The sequence below is a fragment of the Pan paniscus genome, chromosome 3 (assembly GCF_029289425.2).
Source record: "Pan paniscus chromosome 3, NHGRI_mPanPan1-v2.0_pri, whole genome shotgun sequence".
Taxonomy (NCBI): Eukaryota; Metazoa; Chordata; class Mammalia; order Primates; family Hominidae; genus Pan; species Pan paniscus.
In genome coordinates, this window is record NC_073252.2 from 72,317,200 (window position 1) to 72,333,344 (window position 16,145).

Genomic DNA, 16,145 nt, shown 5'->3' on the forward strand with positions numbered 1-16,145 from the left:
GGCATTGGGGATAGAACAGCAAACAAAACATTAAAATATGGGACAAATATTTTTATTCCACAATTAGGGTTCCCTTTGAATGCAATATTGCTGAGCGGTAACACACAGATTTACATAAATGCTGAATTATTCATGCACATCATCAATTTTTTTGTGAAAGTCATGCATCAGTAGGCAGACAGGGGGAACGATTTAAGGAGCAGCTCTAGCCCTTTTGGTTCTCCTGTGGTCAAATCACAAAAGTTATTATGACAACATAATTTTTTAGAAAGAACACACACATTGCAGCTACAAACACGGGGTTTAAAGATAACTCCATTTACTTGCAAGCTCTGTGATCCAGAGTAAGATAACTAACTTCTCCGAATCTCTGTGCTTTCATCTGGAGAAATAGAGAAATCAACATCAATTTATCAGGATTATAGAGCAAGATTGCACGTGTAAGCCCCTAAAGCAGGATTGTGCCCAGTCAGCCCTCAGTAAACATGAGCTTTCTTGCCATTCCCAAAGCATCCTGGTTTATGGCCAGAGACCAGTGAGCTAGAGTAACTCTAATAACACCTGCAGGCTAAAATTGCTTTAATAAGGGATACAGACTTTGACGTCACAACTAGAGGTGTTTCCATAATTAGCAAAATTGCCACCCCTAGTTTGCGATCTGATTATACCTACTTCTTTTGCATGCCCAGCCTGCCCTGGCAACCCATGAGACAAAACACAGGAGGTGAGGCTCCCTCTGAGCCCTAGAAACCGTTCAGGGTATTGGTCCTTTCTTGAATGAAGGAAGGCCAGGCCAAGGAGTGCATGAGGGCAAGCGTTGTCAGACCTCACACAATACAGAGAGGGAGAAAGCAGGCATTAAGGGGAAGAAGACAAACACTTACTTAGTGTCATTTCTCCCCCTTTGATGTCATTTTGTGTCACTTTATTTACTGCCTCTAGGGAATCAATTAAAACAGTGCTAATTTATGGGTCTTAATGAACAAGGTATTATGCAAACTGTAAGCATGGCAGGCTTCTTGAATTGGAGAACACTCAAAAGCACAATCACCTGATGTGACATTCTCCCTTCCAGATTCCAAAACAGCATAGGAATAAACATGATGAATACAATTGTGTGTGTGTGTGTGTGTGTGCACGTGTAGGATGCATGCTGCATGTATAATAGTCTACACTTTTTCTCACACCTACTTCTCTCCTTTCTAAGAACCCAGGCAGAACGTTTACTAAAAAATACAAAGTTTATCTTCATAATACACAGTGATGTTTTGTTTTACATGTCACTTCTTGGACTAACAGAGAAATGTATCCCTTAATTGTCCACTCGTGTAATTGGTACTTTCAAATCCCTACGATTAGACAGACACCACCTCAGGCTCCAGAAATGTTAAGGTGAATAAAGTACAGTCTGCAACTTTAGAATCACAGGCAATTGGAGGAGGAAGACACCTAAATGACTGCAGCACCTTATTATACCACAGAGGAAAGATACTCTGGGGAGTAGGGAATGCAGTAAAAGTCAGGACAAGCTTCACTGAATCACTTAGAAAGAAAATATCCCCTCCCTCTCCTGTGTTGATCAGCCTGTGGTTTCCCTAGAGCCCTCCCTCTTCACTCCAGCACTGTGTAACTCTGGACTGAATTCCATTTCCTGCCTGGACAGAGAGCCCTGGCAGGATTTGTGCATGAGGACTTTTTGTCAGTGGACTCTTCTGTCCTGAAAAGGGGGAGTTATCCTCAACTGACATGCTCATGGCCAGTGGACCTGGTCACAGCCAAGTCCCATTCACCAGGATCCAAGCCTCCTGCCTGCCACCCAAACAGTTGGCCATCTGTGGCACTCAGTTGAATTTGAAACTGAACCTTCCAACAGCAGGCTAAATCATAGCCACTGCCCAGATAGAAAAACGAAGCCAGCCCTACTGAGCATAACCATTTCATGGTTTCAGTTGACTTTCAGCCAAGCATCCTCATATTTACCTGTGCTTGTCTCACTGCTGTCACTGTCATAATATGCAGCTTGCAAAGTTCATCTTTACTTGCAGAGGCAGTGTGCTGGATGGTTATTAGCCCAGGATCTGTAAACAGACGGCCGGGTTTGAATCCTAGTTCCACCACTTGGGTATTATGTTCCCTAAGAAAAGTCATCCACTCTGTGCTTCACTTTGCTTATCTATGAAGTGGACATAATAATAGTTCATTCCTGATAGGCTTCAGTGTAAACGGTAGAACAATATGCATTTAGGCAGCAGCAAGGGTGGATGTGGCGCCCTGGAGTGTTTCCCGTCACAGCCCCAGCCAGCCCTGCCTGTTCTGCTCCTCTTTTCTGGCATTTTAGCTCTCATGGCTTCTGCTTCTCTTCCATCATCATCACTTTCACCTCCATGTTCACATCCAATGATGTCATCTTCTTTCTTCTCTTCTTTCTTGGTGGCATATGTGAGCTATGATGGGAAAACAAGAGGAACATTCCTCGAAATGTCAGGATTCCAAACCAAGGGACCGATATGTATTTACAAGGTTAACCTGATCAAACTTGAGCATAGCAGTCTTGTTCCCTGGAGATGTTTGCTGGTGGTATTGATAAACGAGCAGTGGAAAATGCTTTTGAAATTAAAGCTTCGTCCAGCCAGTTCATATATGGGTCACAACTTCCTCTCCTTGCTGTTGGAAGTTTATAATGAGGTATAGTTTAGTACATCTCAGGCCAGCTTCCTTGGCATAGATGGCAATTTCTCCAGTCCAGAACTTACAGTTCTATTTACTAAGATTCTGGGTCACATCCAACTTGCAAGAACTTTGCATCCATCTCCTTGAACCCAGCCTTGGGGTGCAAAGAGACAAACTCCTGGTCACCTTACTCCTTACTTATCTGTCTCCTGCTCCAAACCATGTGAAGCCAGATGGCAAAACCTTGTCTTATGAATATCCATATCCCCAGAACCAAGCCTAGTGCTGGCATGTAGTAGACACACTATCAGTATTTGTTTAATAAATTGATTTAAAGATAAGTCCCTTGTTCTTGGAAGCATTTCAGCAGTCCCCACAGGAAGATGAGGATGGGCAGTTTTGTTTTTGATGAGGAACCAACAGCACAATGTGCATGGTGACAGATGGCACACAAGTCAATGGCACACAGCTAGCAAATCAGGGTGGTCCTGCTGGAAGGGGAGGTTAATAACGCCAATGGTTACTGCCATCTGTTGTATTTAATCCATTTCCCCTCTCAAGACAGAACATCTTGGAGAAACTAATGCAGCACAACATTCTCATACTTTCTTAAGGTAAACTTTCCTCTCTGCTTATAGAAAGGGAGCTCACTGCTGACTGTGGGGATAACAGAACATGGTGCTTAGAGACAGGGAGGAGAGCCAGACTTCCTGCGTTCCAAGCTCAGCCCAGCTCTGCCAATCACTAGTTACATGACCTGGAGCAAATTGTTTAACCTCTCTGTGTCTCAGTTTCTTGATCTTAAAAAACAAGGCTTATAATATTACCTCCCTCAAAGGAGTGTTGAGAGGTGAGAATTGAATAAGGTAACATGAGTACAACATGTAGGGCATGCTTGGCTTGGGATGTGCTGTGTCGGTGTTTATTTAGTAACAGTATTATCCAAGTGTGATGTTGGATGGAAGTCCTGTAGGATGAGAATAAGGGGAAATGCCAAGAGGGAAAACCAGCTAATGAAGAATGTCCCTGTATTTCTGGCCACCGTGGGCCAGGCCTGGCGGGGAGCAGTAATTATTGTAATTAAAAGCAAGTTTCAGTGTCTCAGAGACCCAAGTAGGATGGAGCCACTTGTCATAGGTTTTGTCTTGTGAGAAGGCAACGCTGTAATAGGCCATAAAATTGTTCTAACCTTCCGTTCCTAAGTTGTCACATGCTGCCAGATCGATGCCTCCCTGGCACCTGCTATTGCCAGCAATTTTGGCGCGCTTTCAACAGTACCTCTCTGCTGCTGCACCCATGCCAAGAACAGCTCAAGGGGCTGATAAAGAGACCTAAGTGCTAGGGCCACACAACCCAGGCTGACAAGAGGGCAGGGGGAAGAGAGGCTGGGGGCAGGGGGGAAAGGGAAGTGAGAGAGATGGAAGCAAGGAAGCCAGTGGCTGCGGGAGTGCCCAATCTTGTTTTAATATCCTTCTGACCCCAGAAAGAGAAATGACAGTGGAAAGCTTGTTAATAGCAACAGGACACAGAGCCAATCCTTTCTTTTCTCTACTTTCCAGGAGGCCCAGGTGACACAATCGCCTGATTTGTGTTCTCTGTGCTCCCTGGTATTTGGCCTACAGGTCTCTGCATTTTCTCTCCAACCTTTTAAAGCATAATAACTGACCGTGCCTTTCTGAAGCATGTGTTGGAGATAAAGAACACAGGAATATGTCATTTTCTATAAAGGCCAGAAAGGGTGTTGTGACCAGCGAAGTGCTAAAATGACATTTGCACTTAGGTGACAAACAAGCCCATTCCATTCCAGGTAAAGACCAGAGCTTTTTCCAGCAACAGTAAAACACAAGAAAGTAAAGGCTGCCCTCGTCAGGGTGCTCTGGGGATGACAACTGCTGCTTCAGAAGGCAGCAAGTTGCACTCTGGAGACAGACCTTGGATGAAAGATCAGGAATGAGAAGCCACATCTGCTTTCAGGTGGACGCTGCCTAAGGTCTTGTCCTTGAGCAATATTCTCCCAGGCACCAGTACATTAGGAAAGAAGCAACAAACCAGGAGAGAGTCTTGTTTAAGCTGCCTGCTCACATAAGCAAAGTCTTTGAAATATGACTTTAAATAAACTGAACTTGAGAAACAAGATTTCTAATACTACAAGAATCTGTGAATAGGTGCATTAGACTGATACAAACTGTTAGCTGAATCCCATGCGTTTTTGGATGAGGGAGACAAGCAGCCATTCTCCACACAGCTAAAGAAGAAAAAATATGAAAGTGGCAGTTGAGAGGCATAGGAACAGGAACACTCCTGGCTCCATCACAAGATTTGCTGCCTGAAATTGGGCAAGGTACTCTCCTGCTGTTGGACTCAGTTTCTTCATCCGTAAAATGAGGTGCCTGGCTGAAGGATGCCTGAGATTCCTTCCAGCCAAGACATGTTATGATCCATGACCTTCATTTTGTACTCTCAGCCAGCAGTATAAGTGCTCCAAAAGAAATAAATGGAGCAAAGAAAAGAATAAAATAAAATAAGAACGTCACGCCAGCCCATCCGTTTTCTACAACCTGTGGGCTCACCCCAGTTGAGGGTCCTTGGAGTTAGGGCAAAAGGGTCTACAGTCCTGCCTCACACTTCTAATTGCTGGTATGGTTCTTCTTTAATTCGACATACTGAAGTCATGGAATCTTTTTGCATTTTCTTACTTAACAGATAACAGAAACGTGATTGTTAGCAGAAGACAAGTTTTTATATTTTAAGAAAGATCCTCTACTAAAAGGGTTTAAAATCTTATAGTTCAAGGCTTAATCACAAAATTCCCTAGAAATAAAGCTCTCACATGAAAGCTTTGTACACACACACAGACACACACACCTACTCCATCTGAAATTCAGTACTAAAAGCAATCAGCAATTAAACATAGAACAAAGAGCCCCTACAATGAGCTGCAGTCAGTGACAAGCCAGCTGAATCTTTGGGACGTTTCTAATTGGTGAGGAGGAAAATCCATAAGTGCAATAAGCCACTATCGGTGAATAAGCTCATGAGCTACTGAAGGCTGATTTAGGAGTTGTCCTTTTGAAGTCTATTTCCTTACCTGGGCCCCACACAATGCCCTCCTCTCCCTCACACATCTCTAACGTGCGTGAAATATGTATTTTTAAAAAGCCAAGTTTTCTTATTTTAATCTGCCAGCCCATAATATGGTTCAGTCAACCCTAAGGCTCTTTTCTTGGCTTTTGCTCTGAGGAGTTGCCAGGAAGGAGAATCACAGCTCCAGACTACTTCTCCTTTATGAAAAAATTGAGGCAGTGGCTGGGCACGGTGGCTTATGCCTGTAATCCCAGCACTTTGGGAGCCGAAGCAGGTTGATCACCTGAGGTCAGGAGTTCTAGACCAGCCTGGCCAACATGGCAAAACCCTGTCTCTACTAAAAATACGAATTTTAGCCGGGTGTGGTGGTGGGCACCCGTAATCCCAGCTACTCAGGAGGCAGAAGAATTGCTTGAACCCGGGAGGCAGAGGTTGTAGTGGGACAAGATCGCCCATTGCACTCCAGCCTGGGCAACAAGAGCAAAACCCCATCTCAAAAAAAAAAAAAAATTGAGGCAGCAACCTGGATTCTGGGCAATTAAAATACCGGGTTAAGTGATTTTTATGAGTCAGATCTGCCTGCTGTGTAAAACCAACATTCTCCTGCCCTTAGAAAGGTGGATGGCAGCAGGAAATGTTCGACAGCAGCTTGCCCCTGGGGCCCAGCTCAGCCTCAGACCTCTCTTGCTTCCCTGCACCAGCCGGCTGCAGGAGGACCACAGGAACGGTCCCACCCAGCTCTGGAGGCATGTTCACCAAGATGGAGCACACTGTGAACCACAAGCTGGGCATTGTGCCACTCAGAGTGGCAGCGTGAAGCCCCTCACAAGTCTTTGCCAGTTCTTCTCTTTACTCTTCTCTTGGAGACACGACAGAAAAATAAAGCCTGAAAGTATAGTAATCGGAAACATTGGGTGTTAGAGTTTAAGGGAGCACTTTAGAAGAGTTTTACTCTCTTACAGAGTACATGACACTCAACACCCTCCAAACTGAAGCTAGACCCCACATTTCCCTGGCTGTACAAAAAATTTCACGGTATAAAAAAGATTTTCTTACGTAGTACGACAAAGCTGTTAGAGCTGAAACTGATGCTCTTTCTGTTAGGAAAAAATAAAAAAGGTAGAAGGAGGAAGGAGAGGGAAAGAGGGTGGTTTGTGTGAAGATGAGGTGTTACGTGGTCCAGGAAAGTTGGTGTTTGGAGGCACAGAGGTGCTTTGCTGGGGACACACAGGAGGGGAGGCCAGCACGCAGAGGTGGACAGCGACAATGCACAGGTCTGCAAGAGCAGAGGGTAGGTCAGAATGAACACACCCGGCTCAAGATCATCAGCACCAATGCTCAGGAAGTCTGAAAAAAAGTCACACATTCAACCTCAAAAGTTAGTTGGTGAAGGGTCTGTTCAAATCTATTGGCCATTTTTTACTGGGTTGTCTTTTTCTTTTTTTTTTTTTTTTTTTTTTTTTTTTTAGATGGAGTCTCGCTCTGTCCCCAGGCTGGAGTGCAGTGGTGCAATCTCAGCTCATTGCAACCTCTGCCTCCCGGGTTCAAGTGATTCTTCTGCCTCAGCCTCCCGAGTAGTTGGGACTACAGGCGCCTGCCACCATGCCTGGCTAATTTTTTGCATTTTTAGTAGAGACAGGGTTTCACCATGTTGGCCGGGTTCGTCTCGATCTCTTGACCTCATGATCCACGAGCCTCGGTCTCCCAAAGTGCTGGGATTACAGTCATAAGCCACCGTGCCCGGCTTCTTATTGACTTTTGAGAGTGCTTTATGTATTCTACATGTAAGTCCTAGTAAGATATGTATTTCACAAATATATTTTCCCAGCCTGTGGTTTGTCTTTTCATTTTCTTAATAGTGTCTTTCAAAGGGTGAGAGTTCCTAAGTTTGTGGAAGTCTAATTCACCAATCTTTCTTGTTTATGGTCCATGCTGCTTATGTCCTATCTACGAATGCTTTGTTTAACCCACCATTACAAACATGTTCTCTTGGGTTTTCTTCTCCAATTTGTACAGTTTTAGGTTTTACCTTTTGGTCTATAAAACATTTTGGGATAATTTTTTGTATATGGTGTTAGGTATAAGTCTGGGTTCATTCTTTTACACCAATGTCCGATGCTCTCCACAACACTTGTTGAGAAAACTATCCTTTCTTTATTGAATTACTATGGTACCTTGTAGGAAATCAATTGCCCATATATGAGTAGACTATTTCTGGACTCTCTTCTGTTCCATTAATCTATATGCCTATTTTTTCACCAATGCCACAGATGCCTCAAACACAGAAAAAAAATGTGAATGGCAAATAAGCACATGAAAATATGCCCAACATAATTTCTCATTAGGGAAATACAAATTAAATCCACAACGAGATGCCACTACACACCTGTTAGCATGGATAACATAAAAAATGTCAAGGCAAGGCACGGTGGCTGATGCCTATAATCCCAGCACTTTGGGAGGCAGAGGCGGGTGGATCACGAGGTCAGAAGATCGAGATCATCTGGCTAACGCAGTGAAACCCCGCCTTTACTAAAAATACAAAAAAAAATAGCCAGGCATGGTGGTGGGCACCTGTAGTCCCAGCTACTCGGGAGGCTGAGGCAGGAGAATGCCGTCAACCCAGTAGATGGAGTTTGCAGTGAGCTGAGATGGAGCCACAGCACTCCAGCCTGGGTGACAGAGTGAGACTCCATCTCAAAAAAAAAAAAAAATTGAAAATATAAAGCGATGGAGAAAACGAGGAACAAGTGGAACTCTTATACATTGCTAGTACAAGTGCAAAATGGTGAAGCCTCTTTCAAAAAGAATTGGAAAATTCTTATTAAATTATGCATACCCTTTTCCATATGACCGACTTCTAGGTCATCAAGAGAATTTGACACATATATACACATGAAAGCCTGTAGGTGAATTTTTAGAACAACTTTAATCCTAATCACCAGATACTGGAAACAACCCAAATGTTTATCAAATGGTAAGTGAATAAACAAATTCAATCACATTATGTTGTACAATGGGAAACTACTTAGCAATAAAAAGAAACAAAACGATCCATTCCACAACATGAATGAATCCAAAAAGCAGATTATGCCTAGTGGAAGAAACCACAATCAAAAGGCTACATATGGCATGCTTTCATTCATATGACATTAAGGAAAAGGCAAAACTATGCTGACAGGAATCAGTTGCTTCCGGGAGCTGACGGGAGTGGAGGGGATTGACTGTAAAAGAACACGAGGGGCTTTTTGGATAATGGAAATAGTCTCTGTCCTTACTATGGTGATCACACAACTCTATATTTGTCAACATTCTTGGAACTATACTCCTAAACAAGGGAATTTTATTAGATGTAAATTATACCTCAATAACTCTGGCTTTAAAAAAACTGCTAGCTGGCAGACACTCACAAGATCAGCAATTTGGTGGTGTGAAAGAAGGGAGCGCTCTCCAGCCTCAGGTGCCAGCCACTGAATTAATGTTGTTTTATGTTAATTAAATTTATTAATATAACTCTGCGATAAGAATACCTGTCTTCTAGTTCCAATATTCCCAAAAGTGATGGGAGCAGGGGAGATGTGCCAACCTGGCAATATTCTGTGAAACTAATTACCTCAGGAATTTGTGTAAGAATGAACCAACACAGGTGCTACACTCAAATAACAAATTAAATACACCCGTCCTCAGAGAGATTTTGCAATATACCCGCAAGAGTTTGTTGCTTTGTGTGAACCTCATACATAAAACAGGGTTTATGGTTATTTTGAGGTTTTGCCACCTCTATTCTCTATCCAGTATGGGCATTGGAGGGCTTGTTGTTGACCACATGTCTTTTTACTGAGTCTTCCTCTGTTTCCTTTGATCCTCCAGCCAATGGCGGCTGTCCATGGTCCCTGAGTGGCAACTCACATGCGTCTTCCGGGCAAATTTGATAACGCATAGGAGATCCAGTCAGTCCAAGGCAATGGAGCCCATCAAAACAGTCACACAAGCAACACAAACCTGGGGCTACTTGTTCTACACTGCAGGCCCCAGAACAAGAATCACAGGCTCTGAATCTTTACATTTGGCCCTAGTCACAGAGATACCAGCATCTCCCAAGTCTAGGCAGTGTCAGATGAAGTGGGTTGTGCTGGCCTTCTTTCCAAATCCCCCCGGACAAAGAGTTTTTTGTTTTGTTTTATTTCGTTTTGTTTTCTGAGATGGAGTCTTGCTCTGTCACCCAGGCTGGAGTGCAATGGCACGATCTCAGCTCAGTGCAACCTCTGCCTCCCAGGTTCAAGTGATTCTCTTGCCTCAACCTCCTGAGTAGCTGGGATTACAGGTACATGCCATAACACCCGGCTAATTTTTGTATTTTTAGTAGAGACAAGGTTTCATCATGTTGGTCAGCCTGGTCTCAAACCCCTGACCTCCTGATCCACCCTCTTCGGCCTCCCAAAGTGCTGGTATTATAGGCATGAGACACCATGCCCGGCCAAACAGTTGTTTTTAAATCACAAGCCATTTGAGTCCCTCTATTCCTCAGCCCCAATCATTCTTTCTAACATTATTTCCTGGCCACACCTCCCCTACCCCACCTTATACCCATCCTAAACTCCAGGTACATCAGACTGTTGGGCTGACTGTAAGCCTAGTGGCACTGATTCATTTATATTCCTTTGTCCATATTTCTTCAGCTCAAATGCCCTTCCTGTGAAAAATCTCCCCCTCTGTAAATCATAGTCTTTCTTCAAGGCCCAGCTCAAAGGTCTCCTCCTCTGTGAAGCCCTCCTGACTTCCTCAATCAGAATTATTCTCCATGACTTCTGTTTCCTCAGGGTGCTCCCCTCCACCCCTCATGCCCTGTGGATCTCAGTGCCTATCAAGTGCCCACACTTAATGGGGCACTGTCAACATTTGTCAAATTAGACTGTACTTATCTCTATCACAAGACATCCCTTGTTTAAACACTCCCTTGAATATTTCCAAATAAAAGAATGTCTTGTATCTGGCTCTTTATTGGATTATGTATTGTTTCTGCGTGAAAATTTTCACTCTTATATTGAGGCTATGAACATAGACTCCAAAATAAAAAGCAAAGGAAATTCAATCAATCCAAATATTAAGTCTTATTGAGCAATAGAATAATTGCCTTGCTGAATTCAACTGCTTTTTTAAGAAAGCTATATTCAGTCATGTTGATCTGGGTGTAGACATAGACTAATGTTCCCATTAGGTATTCCAAGGCATGTTTTTTCATCTTTAATCCATCACATCAATTTTGAGATTATTTCTTACAGCGTATTTCTATGTTTCCTGGAAAACCAACAGGATATGAAAATGTTAAGAGACATTTTTACCAGAGAAAATGTAGTGCCTTTATTTTGTCTATAATCTTGTCTTTCTCTGAACTTCCACCTGCTGGTTAGAGAAAAATAAATTAACTAAATGTCTAACCTGGTTTAAATTTAGCTTGATCCAATAATTTAAACAGCCGCTTTAGGGAATACCCAGTCTCTCTTGAATAAAATTGCTCTTTCGAACAGACTTCCTCTTACCCTGCTTCTCTCACGATGATGGCAGTGAGTGTGGGGGTGTGTGGAGGGGGAAGGGGGCTTAGGTGTCCCGCAGCTGCCACATCAGACCTGTTGGTTTTTGACTAGGCATCCCCATTAAGAGGAAACCAGAGACCCTCAGTGTGCCAACTAGATTCTCTTCTTCAACCAACTGCTCTCCCTTCTTAACTATGTGGGCCTATCCCATGATGGTTAGTGTTGGCCCCTCCCAGAATCTCAAAACAAAAACCCATTATCCTCACTGGATATCTTACATGTCTTCCTACTGCCTACCCTCAGGCAAAAAAACAGAAAAAGAAAAATACACTCTGACCACCTCACTTCTTTCTGTCTTCTGTCCTACCTCTTCTCACTCTTTTTTGGAACAGAAAGCTCAACTGAAGTGCCAAACCAGCCCCCATCTTTAGCCCCCTCCCCAGCCAACAGTGCCTTTACTAAATGATTCTTTATCCTATCAATATATAAGCCATCTTGTGATCCTGTGAAAATTCTCTGATGAAAAATATTATTCTTTCAATTATCTAATTAAAAGCAGCTCTTCCTTTTAAATAAAACTATGCCTGCCTTGTTTTATTTGCCATTGGTTCAGGCTGATGGTAGGTAAACACCTCTGTCGTGTCTCCTAAATATGAATGCATCATGCCACAATGGAATTGCAATGCCTAGTGACAAGCTGTCAATTTTCTTAAGAGAAGCATCAGAGTTATACGGATGCTTTGTCAAAAGGCATTTAGTCAAATGCACATCTGACCTTTCCTCTTCTGTCTATCACAAATTCAACCATAACCATTCCCAGTCTGAGGTTTCCCACATCGCCTGGCTTTACCTGAGCTCAATTCTTCTCTGCCTTCACCTTTACCCTCAGCACTAGAGTACTTGTAACACTAGCTTTTTTAAAAAATCCTCTTCTATAATTCTTTTTTCTCCAAAAAATGGAAATTTGCTTACACAACTTTGAGACCATCTTCAACATCAATGCAGTTTCCAAACTCAGAAGCTCATCTCATCCTTCCCTTCTTTATTCCTCGGTGTCACCTCTCAGATCAGCCAGGAAGACCTTCTTCAGGACCATCTGCTCTCCTGGAACCTGGGAGGCCCATTTAGATGCAATTTTGCAACTGCTTGTGACATTACATTTTGCAACTCAGAAAGGGGACTCTCACCTGGCCTCAACTTTCCTAGGTCTCAGTATCAGAACCTCTGTCTACTGCAGTCTCTATTCAAATACAATTCTTGAAATGAATTCATACTTTTTTCTTTCAACTTTTAAAATTTTTACCTGGCTTGTTCAACTCTGACACATGCACAGGGACTGCTCCTTGGACGAAAAGTCAAGAAATCTGGAAACTTCTGACTCCAGCACAAATGAGCCATGTGACCTTGAATGTGTCATCTCACCCTTCTGAACCTCAGAAGACTCATCTGTAAATTAAGAAGGTTTGAAGTAAGTGATGGCAGAACTCATTTCTACTCTAATACCATTTGTTTCAATAAATTTCTATCCTTTTTAAACACGACTGTTTGTATTCAGTTGAGGCAAACAATAATGAGAACTTCCCTTTCCTCTTTGTACACCTGCTGTACCATCAAATTAGGATGAATTAAAAGCAAAGCTTCTAACAATGTAGCTTTCTTTCTTTCCTTTCCAAATTTTAATTGACTCTTTAACAGGCGTGCTTTAACCTGCTCTCCACTCCAACATTTTAAAGAATAATATTTTTCATCACATTAGCCAGAGCGTGCCAGCATTATTAAAAATAAAGCAATCAAATTTAACAGAGATAAATGAACACAAGAAGCTATTTTTGTCCAGAGTGTTCAATTATATCAGGGCAGTGTGTACATCTATATATCAGCCAAGAACACACATTTTTTCTTAACTCTTTCTTTTACTTCCCACACCTGTCTCCCAATTTTGACACTGGCCATTCTAGCTCTCAGAATGTGCTTCAAAATTCCTAATTTGCTCATTCATTGCATTGTTTTCTGAAACCTCTTTCAGTCTTTGCAGGGGTTTTGTTTTATTTTTGTCTCATTATTGTTGCTCGTTTTCCTTTGTCTCTATAATATGCCTACTCTGTGGTCACTTTATTCAGGTTTGTTTCAGTGCCTTGTCTGAAGATTTTGAAATCAAATGAGAAAAGATCCTTTGCATTACTTGTCACTATTTTAAAAGAACTATGTCCCTCTGAACAAAATTAAATTTTTATTCTACAAGGTAGCCAAAGTATGGAATAATTCTAATTTTCTTACACAGGTACTGCATATATATGTTGATTCCTTGCTTATGTGTATCTTCAGGGATGGGAAAAAGTTAGTATAAAAATGTTTTGCTACATTCACAGAAGGTCTGCACTCTGGTTGGATCAAACAATTGGTTAATTTGACAAAGTTGCCAAAAAATAGCAATCAATTCAGTGAAAAGAAAATCAATCACAGAGGTAGTTTGGTTGCTTTGTAGACAAAACAGTCAGCGGAGTGATTGAATTTTTCACTTTTCAATGAGTTGTTTTGGCCTTGTGTGGATGCAGCCATTAACTCATTAATCACCCAGAACTCCTCAGTGGCTGAGAGAGGGAAATCATTACTTTCTAAGTATAGATCGCATATTAACAATATGCAAAAGGCCTGCCAGGGTGAATGTGCCCAATGACCCCATTTGAGAAAAATGAGTTTCACAAATATTTTATAGCATATGGAGGTAAACTGTACCTGATTTATCATTTCACTTTCCAATTGTGAAACTCTATGTCTGCTAGTATAAGTTTGCAGAGAATTTAATGCACATAAAATATATTCATTTAATCCTTAAATTAGAATGAATTTTAATTCATAGAGTGCTAAAAAGTAATTCTTGCAACATATTGGGCTTCCCCGCATTGATTTTATGCAATATCAAAATGGAGGAGTTTTGCACACATCACAATTAGCTCCCACCCGTGCATTATACATATATGCTATTCTGATAAATATGTATATTTTCCCATATGGTGTTGAATGTTAGCGTCTAATTTACCTCTTAATTTTTAATTACATTCTAAATGAAGCCGACAGGAGTCTAATTTGCAGGCTTATTTGCATATCTATAAACACACTGTTTGCATTGTTTATCTAGTCCCTGTCCCCATGACATACAGAGGTTTTTCTCACCCCATGTGGCGAATTGAGACCGCCAAAGCATCAAGGTGCCCTCTAAGACTTGCAGACATTATTCTAATCTAGAACAGATGATGCTGGCTCTCTTTTCTCCGCAATGGCCACAGAGGATTCTGAAAGGCCAAGGTCAATGATAGCAGTTAAGCCTCCTGCTTTCTCAGAGGAATAGCAGTGACTGTGATTCATCTTTAGAAAATAAAACTGTATACTTTTGCACACTGTGGATTTTTTTTTAAATGTACAATGACCTAAATGACTGAAATAATAACACCAAATCAGAAAAACAAAGTCACGTTATATTATCTTCTGGATTGATAAGTTCCTAACCGAGTCAGAAGAAGGCAGCACAGAGCAAAGGCATTTTCCTCTGCGACAAGCAATGGATTATTTTCCTTGTCCAAATAGGCTGTCCTCTGGCAGCACTAATGGCAGCTGTGGCCCGTTGGTACCTTGCCTTTTGATGACAACGCACCCTACATGCAACTTCAGTCAATCAATATACAAGCCACCTCAAAGACCCTTTCGAGGCTGACAAGCAGTTCAGGATTCAAGGAGATTTGTTGTCTTCCTGTACACGAACTGCACCAGCAGACAGGGCTACAGAGGTACTTTTTCTCCCTGAAAGTACTGTAATTCCCCTCTTTGTTCATAGCTTCAATAAGCAAAGATATTGTAGCAAATGATTTTGTTTTGCTATTAGGCAAGTACTATACTGCATGTTAATAGGAGCTTGCTGATCCTGTTTGAGGCCATACCTATCCAATTTCTAATCCCAACTTTTCTGTGACCTTGGGCACCTTCCTTAATCTCACCGAAGCTTTACTATCTCTATATTATTGACTAAAATATTAGAAATGATTATCTTTTAAGGTTGTAATAAAGACTAAGCAAGATGGAAATCTCCGGGAACATTTTCCTGTATTTTTCTTTCCTCTCCAGTGGAAATAGATACCAAGTCCCAAGCCTGGCAGATGTTAAATGTGGTATCTCACGGCACATAAAGAGAACAGAGTAGACCTGGGGGAATTGTATGCTGTTGTCTTGATCTTTACTCCAATAGTACCACCTGCTTTCTTGTTGTAAAAAACTTCCATGGCTTCCCTATCAAAAGTAGACTTTCCCTTTCAGCTCTTTGTTTTCAAAATCAAGCCAGCCCTCAGTGGACCAAAAGTAATATTAAATGTGTCAAAATGATGGTCTTTACAGCTGGATTGTCATCATACAATCAATCAATCAACCACAAGAACAATAACACTTCCCCTACAAAGAGCAGAAAAAATATTCTTCCTTCCAAAATAGCCAGGAAACATTTACATCAAACATTGACTTGTGCACAATTTCTTGTACCTAGTCATTCCATACGGTGAATGAGAACTGCACACAAGAGCCTACCTGATACCTCTCGGAGGGGATGTAACTCCAAACGCACTCACTCCACTCTACTTTCAAGGATTTGAATCAACCAGCAAGAATGAATGCAGTTATGTATAAAAACGTAAATAGGTCAAAGAAATCACAGCAAAGATAAAAGAAAGGTAAGTGAGACCAAATGGAAAATCAGCTCACTGAAACGTATGCCAAGAGATTGCACACAGTTATAAAAATAGGAATCTTAATGTGGTTCTGAGTTTCTATGCATCCAAGAAAGTATTATTTAATCTATTATAGGAGACACAT

General features: G+C 41.8%; 1 long non-coding RNA gene across 1 annotated transcript in view; it reads right to left on the reverse strand.

The window, feature by feature from the left end:
* LOC130541437 (uncharacterized) overlaps positions 1 to 16,145 on the reverse strand; it is a 40,037-nt gene that overhangs the window by 18,533 nt on the left and 5,359 nt on the right. The window contains exon 4 of the long non-coding RNA XR_008955495.2: positions 12,592 to 12,734. This is a non-coding gene — a long non-coding RNA (uncharacterized LOC130541437). The remainder of the gene's footprint in view (positions 1 to 12,591; positions 12,735 to 16,145) is intronic.